The sequence below is a fragment of the Sphaeramia orbicularis genome, chromosome 4, assembly GCF_902148855.1.
Source record: "Sphaeramia orbicularis chromosome 4, fSphaOr1.1, whole genome shotgun sequence".
NCBI classification, from domain to species: Eukaryota; Metazoa; Chordata; class Actinopteri; order Kurtiformes; family Apogonidae; genus Sphaeramia; species Sphaeramia orbicularis.
The window spans coordinates 6,056,252-6,079,105 of record NC_043960.1 but is presented as its reverse complement, the minus strand read 5'-3'; the positions used below and the strand labels follow the sequence as shown (position 1 = coordinate 6,079,105).

General features: G+C 35.5%; 1 long non-coding RNA gene and 1 pseudogene across 1 annotated transcript; both read right to left on the bottom strand.

Moving 5' to 3' along the window:
* The window catches only part of LOC115417774 (protein crumbs homolog 1-like), a 54,366-nt pseudogene that overhangs the window by 3,740 nt on the left and 27,772 nt on the right, over window positions 1-22,854 (bottom strand).
* Window positions 8,513-10,230, bottom strand: LOC115417775 (uncharacterized). The gene is made up of 2 exons (XR_003935204.1): window positions 9,898-10,230; window positions 8,513-9,140 (listed from the first exon to the last, which is right to left on the bottom strand). It is a non-coding gene; the product is annotated as an uncharacterized LOC115417775 (long non-coding RNA).

The window sequence follows — 22,854 nt, the reverse complement described above, 5'->3', positions numbered from 1 at the left end:
AATTTAATGTTATTTTTTGCACTAAATGAAGTCGTCATTATTTATAGCCATAGTATAAGATTTTTTTTCATATTGAACCGAGAAGAAAATATGGAGTCGTCATATTTTATTGGTTCTTCTGCTGTTATTATTTGACTGTAGATCATATTGGTCTGTATGTGGAACCTGAACTAAAATGAGTTCCACAGCCTTGACTGTGGAATTTTTGCACTTTGTAAATTCATCCCACGGGTCAGATTGGACCCTTTGGTGGGCTGGTGTTGGCCCACAGGCCGTATGTTTGACACCCCTGGTCTGGATGTTAACCTTCCCTTGGCCAGCCCCAAAAGTAACACTGGGTCTTTATGGGTTAATTACGCCCCCCCCCCCCCCCCCCCAGGGGGTTAGGGAGGTGGGGGGCAGTGTTTTTGGTTTGGTTTGTTTGTTTAACACTCTAGCAGCAAAATTATTGGTTGAATTCGTATCAGATTGGGTTTATAGATTGCCAGTGACCCAGAATAGGTGTGGTTACATTTTCAGAAAAGTATGTCAAAGTGAAAATTTTTAAAGAACTTCTAAAATCTTTTTTTTCCCCCTTTACTTATAATGGGCAAAATTTCACAGGTCTGTAGCAGCAAAACTCTCTGTTGAATTCATACTACACTGTGTTTATAGATTGCAAGTGATGCAGAATAGATCTCATTACATTTTGGGAAAAATTGGTCAAACTTTAAAATTTTTATGAATTTTTCAAATTTTTTCTTCTCCCATTTACCTACAATGGGCGAAATTTCAAATGTCTATAAAAACATCAATTTTGCTTCAGTTTACTTCAAACTTGGGACATATATAGAGGCAACTGATATGCTGATAACAGCACACGCATAGACATGATGACATCAGCTGGATCGAAGCTAAAATAAACTACAATACGTGCGAGGGGCGGGGCTTGTTGTGCCTGGAACCACTTGTTTGTTTCTTTGTTTGTCTACACTCTAGCAGCAAAACTATTGGTTGAATTCATACCAAATTGGGTTTATAGATTGCCAGCGACCCAGAATAGACGTGGTTACATTTTAAGAAAAGTAGGTCAAAGTTTCAATTTTTTATTAATTAAAAAAAAAAAAAATTCTCATTTACTTATACTGTAATTTCCGGTCTGTAAGCCACTACTTTTTTCCACGCACTGTGAACCCTCGGCTCTAAAATGATCCGGCTAATTTATGTTTTCCAGGCTAACAATCGATCCGGCTGTTGAAGAAGGAAATAGAGCTGGTGCACGTAAGCGTGGCATCGATGAACCGATGGTGAGACGTTGGAGACGGGGTGGGTGTGGCTTATAGTCCTGAAAGTACGGTAATGGGCAAAACTTCAAATGTCTAAAAACAGCAATTTTGTTTCTATTTACTTTACACTTGCCACATATATAGAGGCAATTGACATGATGAAATCAGCGGGATCGATGCCATAATGAGCTACAGTATGTGTGAGGGGTGGAGTTTGTTGTACCTGGAACCACTTGTTTGTTTCTTTGGTTCTTAACACTTTAGCAGCAAAACTATTGGTTGAATTCGTACCATATTGGGTTTATAGATTGCCAGTGACCCAGAATACACATGAGGGGCGGGGTTTGTTGTACCTGTCACTACTTTACAGACTGAATCCGTGTCCACTGCAGTAATATCATGCATGAAAGAGTTAAAGACTAATGTATAGATTTAGGCTGAATCATCACACCAAAACACACGCCTGAAACTCTAAAACCACCAGCTACCCTCATATGCATGCACACACACTCCATTCCTCTAACCCACAGGTGTCAAACATGCGGCCCGGGGGCCAAAACCGGCCCGCCAAAGTTTCCAATCCGGCCTGTGGGAGGAATTTACAAAGTGCAAGTTAGGGCATCTAACTCAAAAATTGTATCATAATAACCTATAAATAATGACGACACCAATTTTTTTCTCTTTGATTTAGTGCAAAAAACATTAAATTGTGAAAATGTTTCCTGTGCATTTAAAAGGATGTAAAAATCCACTATAATAACAAAATATAGAACATTACAGTACGCATAAAACAAGATATTATAGTTATTTGGTTATCATGATAAGAAGATACTATCATATTTATTGATCATTGTATTTGGAGTAATATTTAAAGTGGATATATATATATTATAGTTTATATTAAAAATGGTTGATTATTGCAAATCTGATTGTGTATCTGAATGGTGTTCATGGATGTTTTGTGTTATTGTAAAAAATATACAGAGGAAAATGTGTGTTAACAAAGCAAAGGAGGCGGATCTAGTTTGATTATTAGTTTGTAAAAAGGGGGTGGGAGTCAATAAGTTATACTTCTTCTCACTCCTTTTCGAGCGCAAAAAAATTGTATTTATTTATTTGTTTTGACCATGTTGTAGGATTCTTTGTTATCTGATGATTCTATGTGCTCGAAATAAACTACTACTACTACTACTATTATTAAGAAACTATTCCTTAACAATAAAATGTGAATAACCTGAACAAATATGAACAACCTGAAATGTCTAAAGAAAAGGAAGCACAATTTTAACAATATTCCGCCTGTTACTAAACCTTTTGTGCCTTCGTAGATCTGATCTGTAATGCACATGGAGCTTATAAATGATAAGTCGAGGCATAATATTGATTAAATTGTACAAACATTTCTTAACAAATTTCATTTTTCAGGTTATTCACATCCTTTTTGTTTGGATAGTTTGTAAATGTAAACACTGGTGTAATTGAATGCTATTTTTTGCACTAAAACAATTTGGAGTTGTCATTATTTATTAGCTATCATGCTGTTATTGTACTGGTCTGGCTCACTTCAGATTAACCCTTTCATGCACAGTGGTCACTCCAGCGGACAGTTGTTCTCCAGCTGTTCTCTTGTATATTCATGGGTTTTGTTGTTTTCGTTCCATATCAGCCAACACAGTGGACGCTCACGCACCATCCCATCCACTGACATTCATACTGTTTCTGTAACTTTGCTGTTCTTCATAAACCTGATCTGCACTAACATGTTCGAGTATGAATCAGTTGCTTGTTATTGTTATTAGACTGTAATTAACACGCTTTTTTTTTTTAAATTAATAATAATAATAATAATAATAATAATAATAATAATACATTTTATTTATAGGCGCCTTTCTTGGCACCCAAGGACACCATACAGTAAAACAGAAGAGTATAAAACAACCAATAAAGCAGAGTAAAAAATAAAAGGCAGGTTAAAATAAAAAATTTTTGCATATTATCTCCAAGAAGTGAGTAATGACTAGTATTATTGTATGTTAAATGTGAGCAAACATCAGATTAACTGCATTAAAATGTTTTTATTTCATAGTTTTCACACAGTTTATTAGTAAATACGTTTCTTTGCATCAAAAATTAAATGCATGGCGTCCAGCTGAGTGGACATTTTTGCAACTCCATGAAAAATACACTGTTTTTTTTTTTTTTTTTTTGCCTTTTGCATGGCCTATATTCCACCGTGTACACATCCTACATTTTTACTGTCTATATTCTATATCAGTGGTTCCCAGCCTTTTTTGGCTCATGATCCCATTTTAACATCACAAATTTCTGGCGACCTCAGACATTCAAAACGAGACATTTTATTTGCTAAAATTAATTTGTTTTTGATCATATAATAGTTTGCTATAATATGTTGCAAATAAACATTAATTTTAGGCAACATTTAGGCTATATAATGTAAATCTTTATTAGTAAGTTTTAATTTTAATTTTTTTTATAAATTATCAGAAATTTCTGGCGACCTCAGACATTCAAAACGAGACATTTTATTTGCTAAAATTAATTTGTTTTTGATCATGTAATAGTTTGCTATAATATGTTGTAAGTAAATGTTAATTTTAGGCAACATTTAGGCTATATAATGTAAATCTTTATGAGTAAGTTTTAATTTTTTATCAATTACTAGACATTTCAGGCGACCCCATGTAGGGTCCTAACCCCAGAGTTGAAAATCACTGTTCTATATTTTTATTCTGTTATTTCATACTGTAGCGAGCAAATGCAACAACATTTTGCTCTGTATACGCTTGTATATCTGAATGACAATAAAGTCTAAATCTAAAATAGGTTCATGAAAAAATTAAATCACTTAGTTTTTTTTTAATGCCTGAAGGAATAGAAACACTCTCATAATAAGACTCTCATAATTCATGCATGAAAGGGTTAAATTGGGCTGAATGTGGCCCCCCGGAAGAACATGAGTTTGACACCCCTGCTCTAATCAAACCCGCTGTGATCCGGCCCTGTGGTAGGTTTCAGTGAGTGTTAACGTAGAAGCAGCAGCAGCAGCGGATGCACTTACATCAGTAGTTCTGCTCGGTGTGATAGTTGTGACATTCTGAGCGTCTGCAATAAGGTTCCCAACAGCACAACAGCTGTAAGTCTCACTCCATAACACGTTACAAGAGTTGCTGACAGTATCTTCATATCTACACATTCCCTTCTGAACTTGTCAGGTTAACACAAGGCAGTGGGAAAAAAAAAAAAAAAAATCTCAGAAGTCAGCAAACTTTTTACACCGAACAATCAACTCGGAAACATAATTCTAATAAAAATACAACCGATCCGTATCCTGGGGCAAAAAATAACTGGTGCGCTCATGCCTCGGTGCTGGTTCCACTTTTCTGTCCCTCGCTACAGGTTCTTTTGTTGACTTATGGAAAGTGCTTACCTGTCAGTGCAGCACAGTTGGCTGTCAGAGCGAGTGTGACACAAGCGAGCCGGAGCAGCCTGCAGCCAGGACCCGCCATCACTCACACACACTTCCACACACACACCCAGATGTCTAACTAACCAGTCTCTAAGGTACAGCTAAGGCCACCCTGAAGCCTACACACACACACACACACACACACACACACACACACACACACAGAGACACATACAGACAGAGACAGCAGCAAGGCTTCCCTGCTGTCAGCACTATCAGCCTGAAAGTGTGTGTGTATATATATATCTAAATGTGTGTGTGTGTGTGTGCCAGATAAGCTGCCCTCATATGTTTCTGTGAAGCAGCCCGAACTTCTGTGAATGCCACCATCTCTCTGCTGAAACTGCACTTCAGTTGCCAGATGCTGCTTTTTCGCTGGCGAGGCACAATCCTCCCTCTCTGCTCAAAGGATGGGCCACATCAGTGTCGACACTGAAAAACTGCTTCCTATTTCCTCCTCTTCTTCCCACACACACACACACACACACACACACACACACACGCTTGAAAAATGCGCCAAGAAGGCAGACGACAGGAGGCAGGTGTACCAGAGAGGCTCCAGTCCAAACTAAAGAACAGTATGAGAACATGCAAACATTACAGTCGTTCTGTGCTGCTGAGCGCCTCATTCCCAGGCATTAATCTGCTGACAGAACAGCTTCCACTCTACCTTTAACTTCAACTATTTCTTAAAAAAAAAAAAAAAAAAAAAAACGAGCCGCAGTTTAAACTGTGAAAAACTGTCAAAGAGTAACAAAACTGTGTGTGTGTGTTTGTGCCTGAACCAGAGTTATTCTGGGATGCACCAGCGCTACATCTTGTTAAAAACAGATTAAGGGTCTATGTTGGAAGTCACAGCAACCGCATGACGTCTGCATGTCTGCTTCTGTGCACATGAACGTCAGGATTCACAGGGTTAGAATGAACAGGTGAGAAAGCAGTGACCGGACTTCATATCACATGGACGTGTCGTTAGACTCAGTGCGATTGTTTAAGTCATTCACTAAACGGACAAAAGTATGTGGACACGTTGAATTTATAATAAATGCATTAATGCAGATTAATCCATCATCGTGATTAATCTGGTTAAAAATTTTAATGCAATTATCCCAGTGGTTTCCAACCTTTTTTGGCTCTTAACCCAATTTCAACATCACAAATTTCTGGCGACCCCAGATATTCAAAATGGAAACATTTTTTGCTACACTTTATTTGTTTTTGATCATGTAATAGTTTGTTACACTATGTTGCAAATAAACTTTAATATTAGATGACAGTTAGTCTATATAATGTATATTATTATGGACAGAGGCAGTAAATCCAGGTGTAGATTACTGCACAAAGTGAGAATTTTATTTTCCTTGGTCAGGATATGTACAGTCAGTCCAGCTGTGATTTCCAAGGCTGACAATTAATACTGAACAAACAAGAACTCAAACTATGAATTATGAAAGAGCTGCAGCATCTGAAACCGACCACAATGAACATTTGACAGATAAACAGAACCACAGTGCTGCAGTTTCACACTCAGTTTGTCATGTCTTTTATGGATTGTGCTTGTGTCTCTCAACTCACCATGTTAGTCATTAGTAAGTTTTTATTTTTATTTTTATTTTTATCAGTTACTATGAATTTCGGGTGACCCCATGTGGGGTCCCAACCCCAAGGTTGAAAAACACTAAATTAATCCATCTGCAGCAGAATGACTCGACACATTTGGGTCAGTTTGTCCAAGTAGAGTCAACGTTAACACACATGTGCAAATGGTCAGCTGATTCGATAGTGACAGGCAGCAGAAGCAACCCATAAAGATAGAAGACACTAAACAGCACGTTTGACCTCTGGATGGAAATACAAGGACAAAAAAACCAAGACAGAACAGTTGTTTTGTTGAAACTGTTGAAGGCATTTAATAAATGCGTTAAGTGCATTTATATATATTCCCTTGTTTCTTGAGTCTGTTTGCTCATGCAAAATGAAACAGGATTAATATAGATAAAACATTAATTATATTTAATCACGATTAGTCAAAACTAATCCACAGCAACCATGATTAATCTGATGTAATTGTTTGACAGCACTGGTCATAATATAGTTTTATATTGTGATAAATATCTTACTGATTGGTAATATTGATGTTTTTATCTGAAATCCTCATGAACAGGACATCTTACAGCTGTAGACATGAAGTGTCCAAATATTTTTGTCCATATAGTTTATAAACATCAATATTTCCTTAAAGTTTAATGGTAGATTTTTCCTCCTCAGTGAGATGTGAAGAAAATAGATGGATAGTTATGGAAGAAAATGATTGTTTACAGTCAGAGCATGAACTATATTTTAGAAATTTAGAGGAAGAACATTTAAAATCATAGTCATGGATGAAATAAACTAAACAGAAAGTTGAGAGAAATTAAGTAAAAACTATATCAAAAATAGCAATTCAAACAATTTAAACCAAACTAACCAATACAATGATATTTATCCCAGTATCAAACTATATTCTGACATTAGTCATTATTGTTTTGTATCCCAGACCTGTTAGAAAAGAAACACCTGAATTTGATGTGTCCACATACTTTTGTCCATATAGTGTATGACTTCGACAGTTTTGCTATGAGGTTAATAATATGTTGATGCAGAACAGGGGTGTCAAACATACGGCCCGTGGACCAAACCCGGCTCGCCAAAGGGTCCAATCTGGCCCTTTGGATGAATTTATGAAATGTAAAAATTATACTGAAGATGTTATCAATCAAATGTGTCAAATTTATTTTAGTTCAGGTAAAATACTATCATTATGACCGATAAATAATGACAACTATAATGAAATAATGAAAACTCCAAATTTGTCTCTGTTTTTGTGTAAAAAAAAAAAAAAAAAGAAAGAAAGAAATTATGTGAAAATATTTACATTTACAACCTGTCCTTTCATAAAAAAAATATGAATAATCTGAACAAATATAAACAACAAGTGTCTTAATATTAGTATCAGTAGTAGTAAGTGTAATTTTATCAATATTCTGCCCGTTATTAAATGTTTTGTGTATTTGTAAATCCACTGTGATCTGTCAGTTATAATGCACATGTGTAAATCATAAACTCAGGCAGAATATTGTTAAAATTGCACTTATTTTTCTTAAGAAACTTCAGGTTGTTTATGTTATTCACATTATTAAAGGATATTTTGTGGATATAAACATTTTCATAATTCAGTTTAACTTTTTCACTCTGAAACATGGAGAAAAGTTTGGAGTTGACTATTATTTATTGGGTTTTTTTTTAATGCTATTATGTTACTGGTCTGGCCTGTTTGAGCTCAAACTGGGCCGAATGTGGATCCAGAACGTCATTTGTTTTAGGGCTTCTCATTTTTGGGACTTCTTTTTCAATCAAGCTCTTAATTTGACCAGTTAATCTCTTGTATATCAGTAAGTCCTAAAAAAAATTTCAACCCAATCCGTAAAGTTTTAGACCCCCCCCGCCCCCGACAGCCATCTTTCGGCTTCAAGCCTTTTGACTTCCTGATATAGGCTTGAAGCCGAAACGTGTAGAAGTTTTTTAGGTCTAGATACGACCATGCCATGACAATAAAGGTATTTTAATGTTGAAAGAGAGTGCCTTGGATTTTTCTTCCAGTGTGGTCAAATTAAGAGTTTGATCAGAAAAGAAGTCCCAAAAATGAGATACCCTAATTTGTTTGGACACCCCTGATGTAGAAGATGAAAAAAAGATTAAGACAGATGAAAAGAAGACAAAAGGTGATTGAGTTTTTTTTAATTTTAGAACAAAAAGACACAAAGATGAGATATGATGGAGGACAGACAGACATACAGACTAATGCACAACAAAAGGCTGAAGGACAAACGTCTACATGGACAAACAGAAGTGCAAAGATTGGTTTAAAGTGTGTTAAAAGCTGACCACGACAACACGCTGGAGCAGATCAGCAGAAAAAAAAACAAAAAAAACGAAAGAACAAGGAAAAGAAACAGGCTGAAAATATCTGAGTGTCAGACAGGAAGGTTGTTTTTGGAACAGAACGACACAGAGCGGTGTGGCTGACAGTCAGCGCTGCCGCCGTCTGAACGCACATCAACTACAAAGTCACACCCGCTGTCGTCTTCCAGGTCCTCCAGGTGCCTTTGTTACCACGGCGACACCCGGCTTGGATCGTTCATACGTTCATCCATACGGAGCTCAGACTGACAGCATGAACACAAACACTCTCGACACGGACTTTACCTCCGTCTTCATTCAGGCTCTTTATTTGGAACCTGTTCATTATCAGGTGTCTTTAGTGTTGAAATAATTAATCCACTAAACGGGGCTTTTACTGTTTTATTCACTACGGCTACGTTCAAACTGCAGGTGAATGTGGCCCAAATCTGCCCATATGTGACCTGTGTCTGATCTGTTAACCCTTTCATGCATGAATTATGAAAAAAAAAGTATCTAGATTTTTTAAGACTGATTTTATTTCTCAAATTTAGGCTAAAGTTGAAATGCATTTTGAATTTTTTTAAAAATCTGGTTTTGTTAAGAAGATATTTAACCTCCTGACACCCAGGAAAGTACAAGTTTGGGCTTTTTTAAAATTAATTGCTTATATTAGAAACATCATGATGCAACAGTTTTTTCAGATGCATTGTTTTCCATTCTTTGTTCATTTGGAAAAGCATGTCATGCAAAACTTCACTTTCAGGTGTAATTAAATATGCACATATCAAATTTGAACGAAGATGCTAATGGCCCAAATCCAACTTTTTTTGTCTATATGTGACCTGTGTCTGATCTGTTAACCCTTTCATGCATGAATTATGAAAAAAAAAAAGTATCTAGATTTTTTAAGATTGATTTTATTTCTCAAATTTAGGCTAAAGTTGAAATGCATTTTGAATTTTTTTTAAAATATGGTTTTATTAAGAAGATATTTAACCTCCTGACACCCAGGAAAGTACAAGTTTGGGCTTTTTTTTTTTAATTAATTGCTTATATTAGAAACATCATGATGCAACAGTTTTTTCAGATGCATTGTTTTCCATTCTTTGTTCATTTGGAAAAGCATGTCATGCAAAACTTCCCTTTCAGGTGTAATTAAATTTCCACACATCAAATTTGAACAAAGACGCTAATGGCCTAAACCCGACTTTTTTGTCCATACGTGACCTGTATGTGATCTGTTAAAGACAGTTTGAACAGCACTAATCCGACCCAGACCACTTTCATATGTGGTCCTAAATCCGATATGGATCTGATATTTTGCAATGCGACTTCAGTCTGAACGGCCAGGTCGCATTTATCCGACCTTTACGTCATTGAAATGTGACAAATGTCATAATTCTGCGTCCCATCAGAAGGAGCGGTAGGAAAAACAGATTTCCTTCCGTAAATACAGTGCGTGTCTACGTGGTCACGTATTCTGTCAGGACCTCTTTTGTGCTTGTGGGTCACATTCAGTTCAGACACAAAACTGACAGAAGTCGCATGTAATGTGTAATATGAATAAGTGCATAAAAAAATTGGATTTCACCCAAAAATCCAAATTGTGAGTTTAGACCTGCTGTCTGAACGTAGGGTTAATGTCTGTGAAATTTCACTCACAGCATTTTCTTGTTTTTTTCCCACAAAACTTAACTGATCATTAGAATTCTATATCAGTCTGTGCTAAAATAAACGTGTATTTGCAGCTGTACAATGGTCTCATAAGAATTCGCCCCTTTAACATAAAACATATTTTTTTTGTTCAGTTGGTGTTTGTTTTATTTATTTATGACTGTTTCTTCATTTGTGTCCAAGTATAAAATCACCTTCCTAAAATAGTTGCCCAAGTCATTTTTTTCAGATTTTTCAGGAAACACAAAAAAATTATTGCATGAATGATTAATAAATTTGTGATATTTATGACATAAATCATATCCACTCAGATTTCTTCAGTAGTTCAGTTCAGTTCTTTAGAATAATCCACTGTTATTCTTTGGAGTTAATTCGATGCCTCAACAGTTTAACGTGTAATGGTATTTGCTTTTTTTTTTTTAAGCATAAACACATCAGTAAAGCCCTTTTCACAGAGAGAATATAAAGCTTAAGAAAGCCTATAATTTTAGGGTAAAATGTAAATCCTTATATTCTGGGAAACTTCCAATATTTACACAAAATGAGAAAAAACATAAGGATTAAACTATGAACAAACTAATCCTTCAACTGTTGCTCATTAGAGACTTTCTGTCAGAAATTGAGTATTTGATGATTTAGGCTAAAAAGTCATTTTTGTCCAAAATGACATAGGCAGTTATTTTAGGAAAGACACGACATGTGCTCTGATTTTAACTCTGTTCTGTTGTACTTTTAGTTTTGGTGTTTCTTAAAGAATAACCTGCTTTAAAAACTGCTATGGCTTCCAGTCCTATGTAAGTTGCATTGGTTGCATACAGTTTAAATAGTTAGCCTCGTAGCATAATTCCATAAAGTCATATATTTTATCATATAATATTTACTCATATAATGAATCAGCAGTGTTAGGAGAGTAAAGTAACACGGATACAGTATATGGACAAAAGTATTTGGACACACTGAATTCAGGTGTTTCTTTTCCAACTGTAAAAAATAATTTTCGACCACAACTAACCATCTATTTTCTTCACATCTCCCATTAAACTTCAGGGAAATATTAATGTTTTTATCTCAAATCCTCATGAACAGGACATCTTACAGCTGTAGAGATGATGTGTCCCAATACTTTTGTCCATATAGTTTATAAACATCAATATTTCCTTAGTAGATGGTTAGTTGTTGTAGAAAATTATTATTTACAGTCAGAGCATGGAAAATTGTTTAGAAATTTAGTGGCAGAACATTTAAAATCATAATTATGGATAAAAAATTAAAAAAAAACTATCAATGTTGAGAAAACTTAAGTAAAAGCCATCTCTGAGGGATTTTGGAAGTAAAGATAAACATTTAACTCTCCAATCTCGTTGTACATTCAGTATAATGACAACAAAAGGGCATTCTATTCCATCCTAGTAGATGGTTAGTTGTGGAAGAAAATTATTATTTACAGTCAGAGCATGGAAAATTGTTTAGAAATTTAGAGGTAGAACATTTAAAATTATAGTCATGGATGAAAAAAAATCAATGTTGAGAGAAATTACTTAAAACTATCTCTGAGGCATTTTCAAAGTAAAGATAACAATTTAAACCAAACTAACCAATGTAATGATATTTATCCCAATACAAAACTATATTCTGACATTAGTCATTATTGTTTTGTATCCCAGACCCCTGTTAGAAAAGAAACACCTGAATTCATCGTGTCCACATACTTTTGTCCATATTGTGTCTCGCAATTCAGCCAAAAATATGACTTACACAATTATGCTACGAGGCTAGCGAAATGGAATAGTGCCTACAGTCGCGGCAAAAATTATTAGACCATCAAAAGTCATCGAAAACAATCCAGTCCTACCTCCTGTGTGTGTCATGTGACTAAAACAGACAGAAAAGAAAACATGGAATGTCTTAAAGCACTGGTTTTGTCAGTACAGTGACATACACTGGAAAAAACATCGAAATCTTACCAAGTGTATTTTTCTCATTTCTAGTCCAAATATCTCATCAGACTTAAAATAAGACAGAATCACCTAAAGAGGAACTTTTCAGTGAGATATAAGAACTGATTTTTAGACAATAGATCTGGAAAATCTGATTTCAGTTTGGCAGATTTATTTTTATTTTTTTTAGCAAAAAAAAAAAAAAAATCTGCCAATGGAACTAGTGAAAATGATCTTGGTAAGACTTCTTGAAATCAGATTTTCCATTCCACATTTAGTGTCCTCCACCTGGTTCAAAATGTGAAATCATCATGAGTTTTCAGGAAAATTCAGATCTTAAACTCCACTTCTTTTACAGATTTTTGTTTTTTTGCTTGAATTAAACAAAAAAATCTTGAATTAAGCAAAAAAAAAAAAAAAAAAAATCAGCCAGTGGAACAAGTGAAAATTTTCTCGGTAAAACAGAGTACAAACCACAAGCATTTTCATGATGGAATTCTACTTTTTTCACTCAAAAACATAAAGAAAACTTTGGAGTTGACATTATTCCTAAATTCTTATCCTATTATTTATATTATTTTACTGGCCCTTTGTAAGATTTCTTGAAATCAGATTTTCCAGATCTATCGTCTAAAAACACTGGTCAACAACAAATTTATTGTTTAAGTTTTTTGAGCTGATTTAGGATAATTTTGGTGTGCTGAATCCAAAAATCACATTCATTTTGCTCAATCAGGTCAACTTTCTGAACTCTGCTACATATTGGCTTTTGAACATTTTTGCTTACATTTATGGGCATTTTCACATCATATGATACAAAATTCTTTCATATTTCTTGCAATAAACGAGTTCTGAAGATTTTACTTTTGCCAATTTATGATTAATGTTTTTTTTAATATCACAGGTGAATGAAATGGCTTCGACTAGAAGATCTTGCAAAAATAAGCCTGATGTATTCTGCTACATCTGCGCTGAATACACCATTGTACCTAACAGGAATCCTGTTAGAAAATGATTTTTTTTCTCTTAAACCCTATTTTGGGTGAGAACTATATAAAAAATCAACTGATAAAGTCACAAAAATGTAATCAATTTAGTGAGAAGATCAAATTTTTCAAAATCAAATTAGCAAAAAAAAACCTGACCTGATTGAGAAAAACAGATGTCATTTTTGGATTTACGGTGCAAAATGGTCCTAATTCAGCTGAAAAAACCTAGAGAACTTGCAAAAAACATTTTTTTGTAACCCAGTGTTATTAGTTCTTCTATCTCACTGAAAAGTTCCTCTCTAGGTGATTCTGTCTTATTGTAAGTGTCATGAGATATTTGGACTAGAAATGAGAAAAATACTCTTGGTAACATTTAGATTTTTGCAGTGTATAAGTAAAATACATAGCTCATTAAATCCCCTCAGTATTGTAATTAAACATAAATGACCAGAGTGTGGATAAAACACACTTTGCTGATTTTTGCAGTGTAGCAATTGATGTAAGAGCTGAAGTGATTTTGGTTATTATCGAGAAAACATGTTAAATGGATAGATATCAGCTCTGACATTAAACTTCTATGAGCTCTTTTTGTTGTTTTCATTATATTTGTCCAAACAAATGGACCTTTAGTTGGACCAGGCATTAAAATGAACAAGAAACTGAAGAAAACAAGAGTGGTTTAATACATTTTTTCCACGACTGTATAGGTATTGTTCTGGTTAAGTATAATTTAAATAAATAAACATCTTGAATTCTCTAAATATCTACATATATAAGGTGCATCTGATAACCAGAGTATGACTTCAAGGCACAGAATCAGTTCAACTGTGAGTCAACCTGATGTCCGACTCTAAACCTCATTAAAACTCCACTGTTCAAACCTCATATTCGACATTCACCCGTCACACTGTTGTTACTGTAAACACACACACACACACACACACACACACACACATATATATATATATATACGGTCGGTTGACACCCCCCCACACACGCACACGCTCAGTCCACGCCCCCCCAGTCGACCTCGGGCTCGTCGTCCAGCCTGAGGATGAGGTAGGACAGCAGCTGAAACAGGTTCTGCCACAGCAGCACGGCCACGTAAAAGTAAATGTCGCTTACGTCCGTCTGACACACGTCTCCGGCGAAGCTCATGTCGCACACGCACACGAACTTGTTGATGAGGTTTCGGCAGTATCCTCCGTTCAGACACGGGTTGGATTTGCACTCGTCCACCTCCTGTTCGCATCTGCACACGGAAAAAAAAAGAGCGCAGTTCAGTCTGAGACGCCGTCAGAAAGAGAGGAAATATGTCATGAAGTCTGGAATACCGGACACTGATGTGAACTCTGCAAAAACAGGAACTTTTCTGGGGTGTTACTTTAGATTCACTCCAAAGGCCTCCAGGAAAATAAAATAAAACCTTTTCAGTCTAATGCTTTTTACATGTTCTTTTTTTTTTTTTTTTTACCATATTTATGAACACACAAACACCAGTTTTGTTTTTTTTTTTAGAAGTTTCAGACGTCTTTTCTCATATGTTCATCTGTATCTCTGTCCCAGCTCAGTGTTCCTCTGCATCAGTTCTGTTTCATCGATAGTTCTATTCTACATCGTTTCTGTTCTAGATCAGTTTTCTAGATTTGGTCAAGATTGACATTTGTATTTATATTTTTATTGTAGGTTTTATGTGATTAGATGGCACTTTTCATTTTGTTGTTACAATGACAGATGTTCTATTCTATTCTATTCTATTCTAGTCTATTCTTTTCTTTTCTATTCTGTTCTTTTCTATTGTATTCTTTTCTGTTGTGTTCTATTCTATTCTTTTCTGTTCTATTCTTTTCTATTCTTTTCTATTCTATTCTTTTCTGTCATATTCTTTTCTATTGTATTCTTTTCTGTTCTATTCTTTTCTATCGTATTCTTTTCTATTGTATTCTATTCTATTCTTTTCTATCGTATTCTTTTCTATTCTATTCTTTTCTGTTCTGTTCTATTCTATTCTTTTCTATTCTATTCTTTTCTATTCTATTCTTTTCTATCATATTCTATTCTATTCTATTCTATAAGGGACCAGTTTACTTACATTCTTTTGAGTGTAGATTTGCGTTACACTAAATCAATGTTATTCTAGTTATTTTTCTAGAGTAGTTTATTCTAGATTAATTTGACTCCAGATCAGTTTAATTCTAGATCATATCACTCTATATTAGATTTGACTCCAGACCTGATGACCGGTTTTGCTCTAGTGCATTTTTATTATACATGAGTTTGTAATCAAGAGCAGTCTTACTCTGAATCAATATTAATCTAGATTAATTTTACGCTAGATTAGTTTTACCCCGGGTAACTTTTACTGTAGTTTTGTTTTACTCTGATTTTACTCCACATCAGTTTTGGTCTACATACATTTTACTAAACATGAGTTTTTACCCTGGATCAGTTTGGTTCTAGATTAGTTTTTACTCTAGTTCTGTGTTATTTTAGGTCATTTGTACTCTAGTTTGGCTTTACTCTGAGTTTAATTCAGATCAGTTTTAATCTAGATCAGTTTTGTCTTTAGATCATTTTTACACTGGATTAGTTTTTACTCTAGGTTAGTGTTATTTAAGGCCAGTTTTGCTCTAATTTGGTTTTACTCTAATGTTTACTCTAGATCAAATTTACTTTGCGTGTCTGCTTTAGTTTTAATCTAGATCAGTTTTGTCTTTAGGTCATTTTTACACTGGATAAGTTTTTACTCTAGATCAGTGTTATTTAAGGCCAGTTTTGCTCTACTTTGGTTTTATTCTAATCTTTACTCTAGATCAGGTTTATGTTGTGTGTCCGATTAATTAGTTTTAATCTAGATTAACTTTGACTTTAGATACTTTTTACACTGGATTAGTTTTTACTCGAGATCAGTGTTATTTAAGCCAAGTTTTGCTCTACCTTGATTTTACTCTAATTTTTCTCTAGATCAAGTTTACTTTATATATCCGATTAATTAATTTTAATCTAGATTAGTTTTGACTTTAGATCATTTTTACACTGGATTAGTTTTTACTCTAGATCAGTGTTATTTAAGGCCAGTTTTGCTCTACTTTGGTTTTACTGTAATCTTTACTCTAGATCAGGTTTATGTTGTGTATACGATTAATTAGTTTTGATCTAGATTAACTTTGACTTTAAATAATTTTTACACTGGATCAGTTTTTACTCTAGATCAGTGTTATTTAAGGCATGTTTTTCTCTACCTTGGTTTTACTCTAATTTTTCTCTAGATCAAGTTTACTTTGCATGTCCGATTAATTAATTTTAATCTAGATTAGTTTTGACTTTAGGTAATTTTTTGACTGGATTAGTTTTTACTCTAGATCAGTGTTATTTTAGGTCATTTGTACTCTAGTTAGGTTTTACTTTAAATATAATCCAGATCAGTTTGAATCTAGATCAGTTTTGCTCATCTTTCTGTCATAAATAAACTCCAGGTTAAACTGGACTGACTGAATACTCCTAGTTTTAGACGTATCCAGTCCCTGTTACTGTGTTGTATTTTCAGGTTCATGCATCGGGGGTCATGTATCGGGGGTCAGGTTCATGCATCGGGGGTCCTGTTGGTCCGTCCTACCGGTGTCCAGTGAACCCTGGAGGACAGTCACATGACAGCGTTCTGTCGGTGCAGTTTCCTCCGTTGAAGCAGGTGTAGTTTCTCGTATCATCACCACAGATAGAAACCGGCAGCTTTGGCCGTCTGGAAGGAGAAGGTGCAGACACATGTTAGACCACAGGTGTCAAACATACGGCCCACCAGACGGTCCACTTCAGCCGTGGGATGAATGTGTGAAGCGCAAAAATTACACTGAAGATATTAACAATCAGCGGTGTCAGCATCATTTCAGTTCAGGTTCCACAGTCAGACTAATATCTAATCTAAATAATCTGAAGTGGATCAGACCAGTAAAATAAGAACAGAATGACGACAAAGCTTTCTCTGTGTTTTAGTGTGAAACAGTAAAATTACATGAAAATTCTTACATTTACAAGCTATCCTTTTACCAAAGATGGGAATGAACGGGTCAAATATGAACAACCTGAAACATCTTAAGTATAATTTGCCCAATATTCTGCCTGTTACTGAATGTTTAGTGTATTTGTAGATCCACTGTGATCTGTAAGTTGTCATTTACATGTGAAAATGACAAACTGATAAATGATAAACCCAGCTCTTCAGAGAACACCTCCTGTCCTAGCACTGTCAAACATTCTGTTTTAAATGTATTATCATGTCTATTCTGATGTTTTTACTTGGTGTTTTTATTTCACTGTTTTTAAGTGTACAGCTGCTTTAATGTCTCTTTTTAATCTATTGTTGTATTTTAGTCTATTTTTACCTCCGCCAGGAGGTATTGTGATCACTTTGTTTGTTTGTTTGTTTGTTTGTTTGTTAGCAACTTTACAGGAAAACTATTCCACCCATCTTTACCAAATCTTCCCCACAGATAGGCCTAGGCCCTGGGACCAACCCATTCAATTTTGGGCCAAGTAGGCCAAAGTTCAAAGTCACAGCAAGGTCACAACATCTACAATTTTCCATCTGTCATCATTGAGCAATTTTCGAAAATTCAGAAAAAAATTTAAAACGACTCTGATCAGCCTCCAGTTTGATCCACCCGTAGCTTAGAACAATATCTTGTATCTGGCACAAAATTGTCCACATCCACTGTGGAATGTGGACTCTGTGGACATTTACATTTAACACTGAAAATCCCATTTACGACACATTTTTCATTATAACTCAACAAATATTGATTGGAATTGAATATAATTTGACAGACACATGACTGGTACCAAGCTTCAACTTTTTCTGCTGTTTGGAACAACCTGGAAACTGTTGAATTTAAAAAGAAATAGTCGATCCACACATGCACACCGTTTGGGGTACATGGCAGAGCTTTGCGTTCTCTGAACACTTGTTTTGCTTACATTCTTCTGTACGACAGTGTTTTAATTGTACAGCTGTTTTATGATTAATGGACATGAATAGATTAAAAAATCTATTCTTGTATTTTTCTTTCATTTTTGGTTTTTCCCCAGTAAGTCGCTTTGGAAAAATGCGTCGGCCATTATGCATAAATGTAAATGTAAACTGAGGCAGAGTAATTTTAAAATTGCACTTATTTTTTGTAAGACATTTCAGGTTTTTCATGTTATTCACATTTTTTAAAGGATCGTTTGTAGATATAAACATTTTCATGATGTAATTTTACTTTTTTCACTTATTATTTGACTGGTTCGGCCCACTTCAGATCATATTGGGCTGGATGTGGCCCCTGAACTAAAATGCATTTGACACCTCTGTGTTAGATGCAGAAAGTGTGCGTTTTCAGTGTTTTTATCTGAAGCGGTGGTGTTGGATTGTTCGGTGGTTTGAGCAGAGTTCAATGTCCTGCCATCCACCACAGGGAGATAAACGAGCTTAGGAGGCGACCGGGATAATACGATTACAGACCTCTGGCAACTTGTCATCAGCAGGACGTCAAATCACATGAACCAGAATGAAAAAAGCCAAACGTTTATTTTCTGCGTGGCCGCTGTGGTCTTTTATTCCTCAGTTTGCCTGAAGAACCACAGCTCTTTGACAAAAAACCTCATGTATTTGTTCGCAACTTCATTTTGTCATGTTTTGGTTGGTAAAGTTTTCATTTAGACGCCCACCAAGGACCACTTTAAACTACAGCTGTCACTCATTTCACACCAAACACAGATACACAGAGCATTAATATTGACTTTGTTTGGCATTTTGTTGCACTAAGTTGCACAAAACAAACTGGAGACAATGTACATGACATTTGAGAGACAAATATCTAAAAGGAAACAAATAGGGAACACCTGAGAAATAGAAAGAGAGAGAAAAAAACAAAACAACTTACACATTTCTGACAACAATGTACCACGGAATTTCTTCAATGCGCTCACTGGAGAGGAACAGAAAGAAGAAGATGAAGGGGGGGGGGGGGGGGGGAGAGAGAGAGAGAGAGAGGGAGAGAGAGAGAGAGGCATAAACAAGAAACACAAACCAAAGGAAGTCATTTTGGATGAAAACTTTACAGCGAAGATGTTCCCAGTAAAGATGTGCAAGCTTGTCTGGTGGTTTGCTTAGTGAGACACTTGCAAAGGCTTTTCTTTGTGCAAAAAGAGGCGAAATGCAAGAGGCTGTGTGTTTACAGGATAAATGGTTGGAGGCGTTCCCCTGCTGGTTCTCGGAGGCAAACTGTAGATGACAGGGGGAAAGAAACTGGCGCTCAACCAGAGAGCCTTGTGTAGTGAGACACCACAGCAGACTGAGGCCTTTCTCTGGATGACACCAGAATAGAAACACAGCAGCATCTAAGACTCGCACTGCAGGCGTTGTTGAAAATGTTGAACAGAGGGAGAGATGTGGAAACATTTACAGTGTAGGAACTTGTTTGTGTTGTGCTGCTGGTCCCTTATCGGTGCCATTTTGGAACATTTATTCGTGTATTTTTGCATTTTTCGGCCTAATTCCTTTGCTTCGATTCACTGATTTGTCTTTAACCCTTTCATGCATGAATTATGAGAGCCTTCAAGATCAAGATTTTTTTTTTTTTTCTGAGTGTTTTTATTCCTCTTTAGGCATTAAAAAAATAACACAATTGAATATTTTTTGATTAACCTATTTTTCATGGGGTTGCAAAAATGTTCATTCAGCTGGACATCATGCATTTAATTTTTGAAGCAAAGAAACATGTTGTTAGCGTGTTGTTCTTTTGTTGGAAGCTCCAAGAATAAGTCCGGATTAATCTCGGCCTCATTTTTATACATTTATTTTGACTTGATCTGATCACAAACAAAGCAGTACTTAGTACAGGGGTCTCAAACATGCAGCCCGGGGGCCAAATGCGTCCCGCCAAAGGTTCCAATCCGGTCTCTGGGATGAATTTACAAAGTGCAAAAATTCCACAGTCAAGGCTGTTGAATTTGTTTTAGTTGCGGTTCCACATACAGACCAATATGATCTACAGTCAAATAATAACAGCAGAAGAACCGACATAAAATAATAACTCCATATTTTCTTCTCGGTTTGATGTGAAAAAAATAATATTACACTATGCCTATAAATAATGACAACTTCAAATATTTGTCTTTGTTTTAGTGCAAAAAATAACATAAAATTATGAAAATATTTACAGTTACAAACTATCCTGTAACAATAAGATGTGAATAACTTGAACAAATATGAACAACCTGAAATGTCTAAAGAAAATTAAGCACAATTTGAACTATTCTCTGTCTGTTACTAAGTGTTTAGTGTCTTTGTAGATCTGATCCATAATGCACATGTAGAAATGATAAGTTGAGGCAGAATATTGTTAAAATTCCACTAAATTTTCTTAAGTTTTTTTTAATTTAAGTTTTCGTTTTTTCAGGTTATTCACATTTTTTTGGATAGTTTCTAAAAGTAAGTATTTTCATAATTTAATAGTTTTGTTTGTTTGGGTTTTTTTGCACTAAAACAAAGACAAAAATTTGGAGTTGTCATTATTTATTGGTTATTATGCTATTATTTTATTGGTCCGGCCCACTGGAGATCAAATCGAGCTGAATGTGGAACCTGAAAGAAAATGAGTTTGAGACCCCTGATTTAGTACGAAGGCTCCACCCCCAAGGAGGAAATGTATGCTGACCAAGATGTTACAACCAACCCAGACTATCTGAAAAACTAAGTGAAACAAAGGAATTCTGTCTTAAAACATTAACTACTGACTCATATGTGATCACACTTAAGACTTTAACTATCTAAATTAAAATACTTCAATGTATTTACTGATATACTGTTTGAAATCTATGAAGTAAAACATTTTCAGTGCTGCTAATCTGATGTTTTCACACATTTTAACATATACTAATACTAGCCATGACTCACTCCACGGAGATAATATGCAAAAAAAACAAACCATTTTGTTTAAAAAAACAAACAAACTATAAATTACAGTCTAATAGCAATAACAAGCAGCTGATTTACACTCAAACATGTTAGTGCAGATCAGGTTTATCAAGAAGAGTAAAGTGACAGGAATGGTATAGAGCAGGGGTGTCAAACTCAGATCCTCGAAGGACGGTATCCTGCATGTTTTAGATGTTTCCCTCTTCCAACACACCTGATTCAAATGATAAGCCTATCATCCAACTCTGCAGAAGCCTGATAATGACCGTCAGGTGTGCTGGAAGACGGAAACATCTAAAACATGCAGGATACCGGCCCTCGAGGACCGGAGTTTGACACCTGTGGTATAGAGGGTATGCATGTGACGTCACCGCTAGCGGAACTCACCGCATCTCCGCCCACTGAGTGGCAGAAAGAGGGAGATGAGTGGCAGCGTTGGCTTCAATACTGTCTAAACTGAAGAACAGTATTAAATACAAAATGAGGAAGAGCTGTTGTGCGATTGATTGTATGAACAGGTTTGAAAAGCAGTCGGAGCTATCGTTTTACAGACACCGAAAGACAAAAGAGAAGTAGATGGATCCACAAATCCAGGAAACCAAACCTAGATCTGTGGATCATGTTTGGTGTCAGCTAACATTCATTTATGCTGTATTTTTGGGTCAAATCAGACCTTAAATGACGTATTGTTTTGGCTAACGTTACTTCTTAGTAAAGCTCTTGGTTTCATGATCAGATCTTTCCTGGTTTTTGTCTCATTTTGTGATTGTGAACCTTGTGCTCCTACATGATTAGTAAACTAACTGAAACTGAGGCTAACCTAGTTTTTCAAATACGGCGTAACTGGAGAATAAAGCTATGACAGAGTATTAGGACCACAGAAGAAAATAAAAACACTTGTCACTATGAGTATAAAGTCATAAAATATCAATATAAAACCTGTAATTTTATGAGAATAAAGTCGAATACAAAAAGAATCACAATGTTACGAGAACAAAGCCATAGTTCTAAAAAAAAAAAACCCTCATAATTTAACAAAAATGTCATTCGTTTATGAGATTAAAGTCGTCATATTCCGACGATGAAGCCATAATATTACAAGAATAATGTTGTAATTTAAAAACAGGTGGTGTAAATCTGCTAATTTCCCAGAATCCAGTGGTGCCCTGCTGGTCCACAGTAGTATCTGTGTTGGATAAAGTACTGGATCTGAACTAGACTCAGTAAATCTGCTCAGTCCCAGTAGATCATGCATATATTCATTGGGGTCAGTCCACGGTCTACTGGAAATGCACTTTGGATCAGCTGGTTCTGGGCCCTAGTTTTTGGACCCTGGTTGTCAGTCATGATGAAACCATGTATATTTGTTTCAGGTCAAAATAGCGATGATCCCCTCCACCCTGGATGTCCGGATACTCCATTTCTGTCCACATGTTTATATTCATGGACCACTTGTTCTTTGGTCGCTCGTTCAGATCCATGTCCAGTCCAATTGTCCTTAATTTAATTTCATACTTCACATTTTTCCGGTCTGGCTGTGTTTACTGCTATACTCCATCATGTTGAGCAGGTTGGTTTAAGACACTCAGTCTGACTTAGAGGGGCG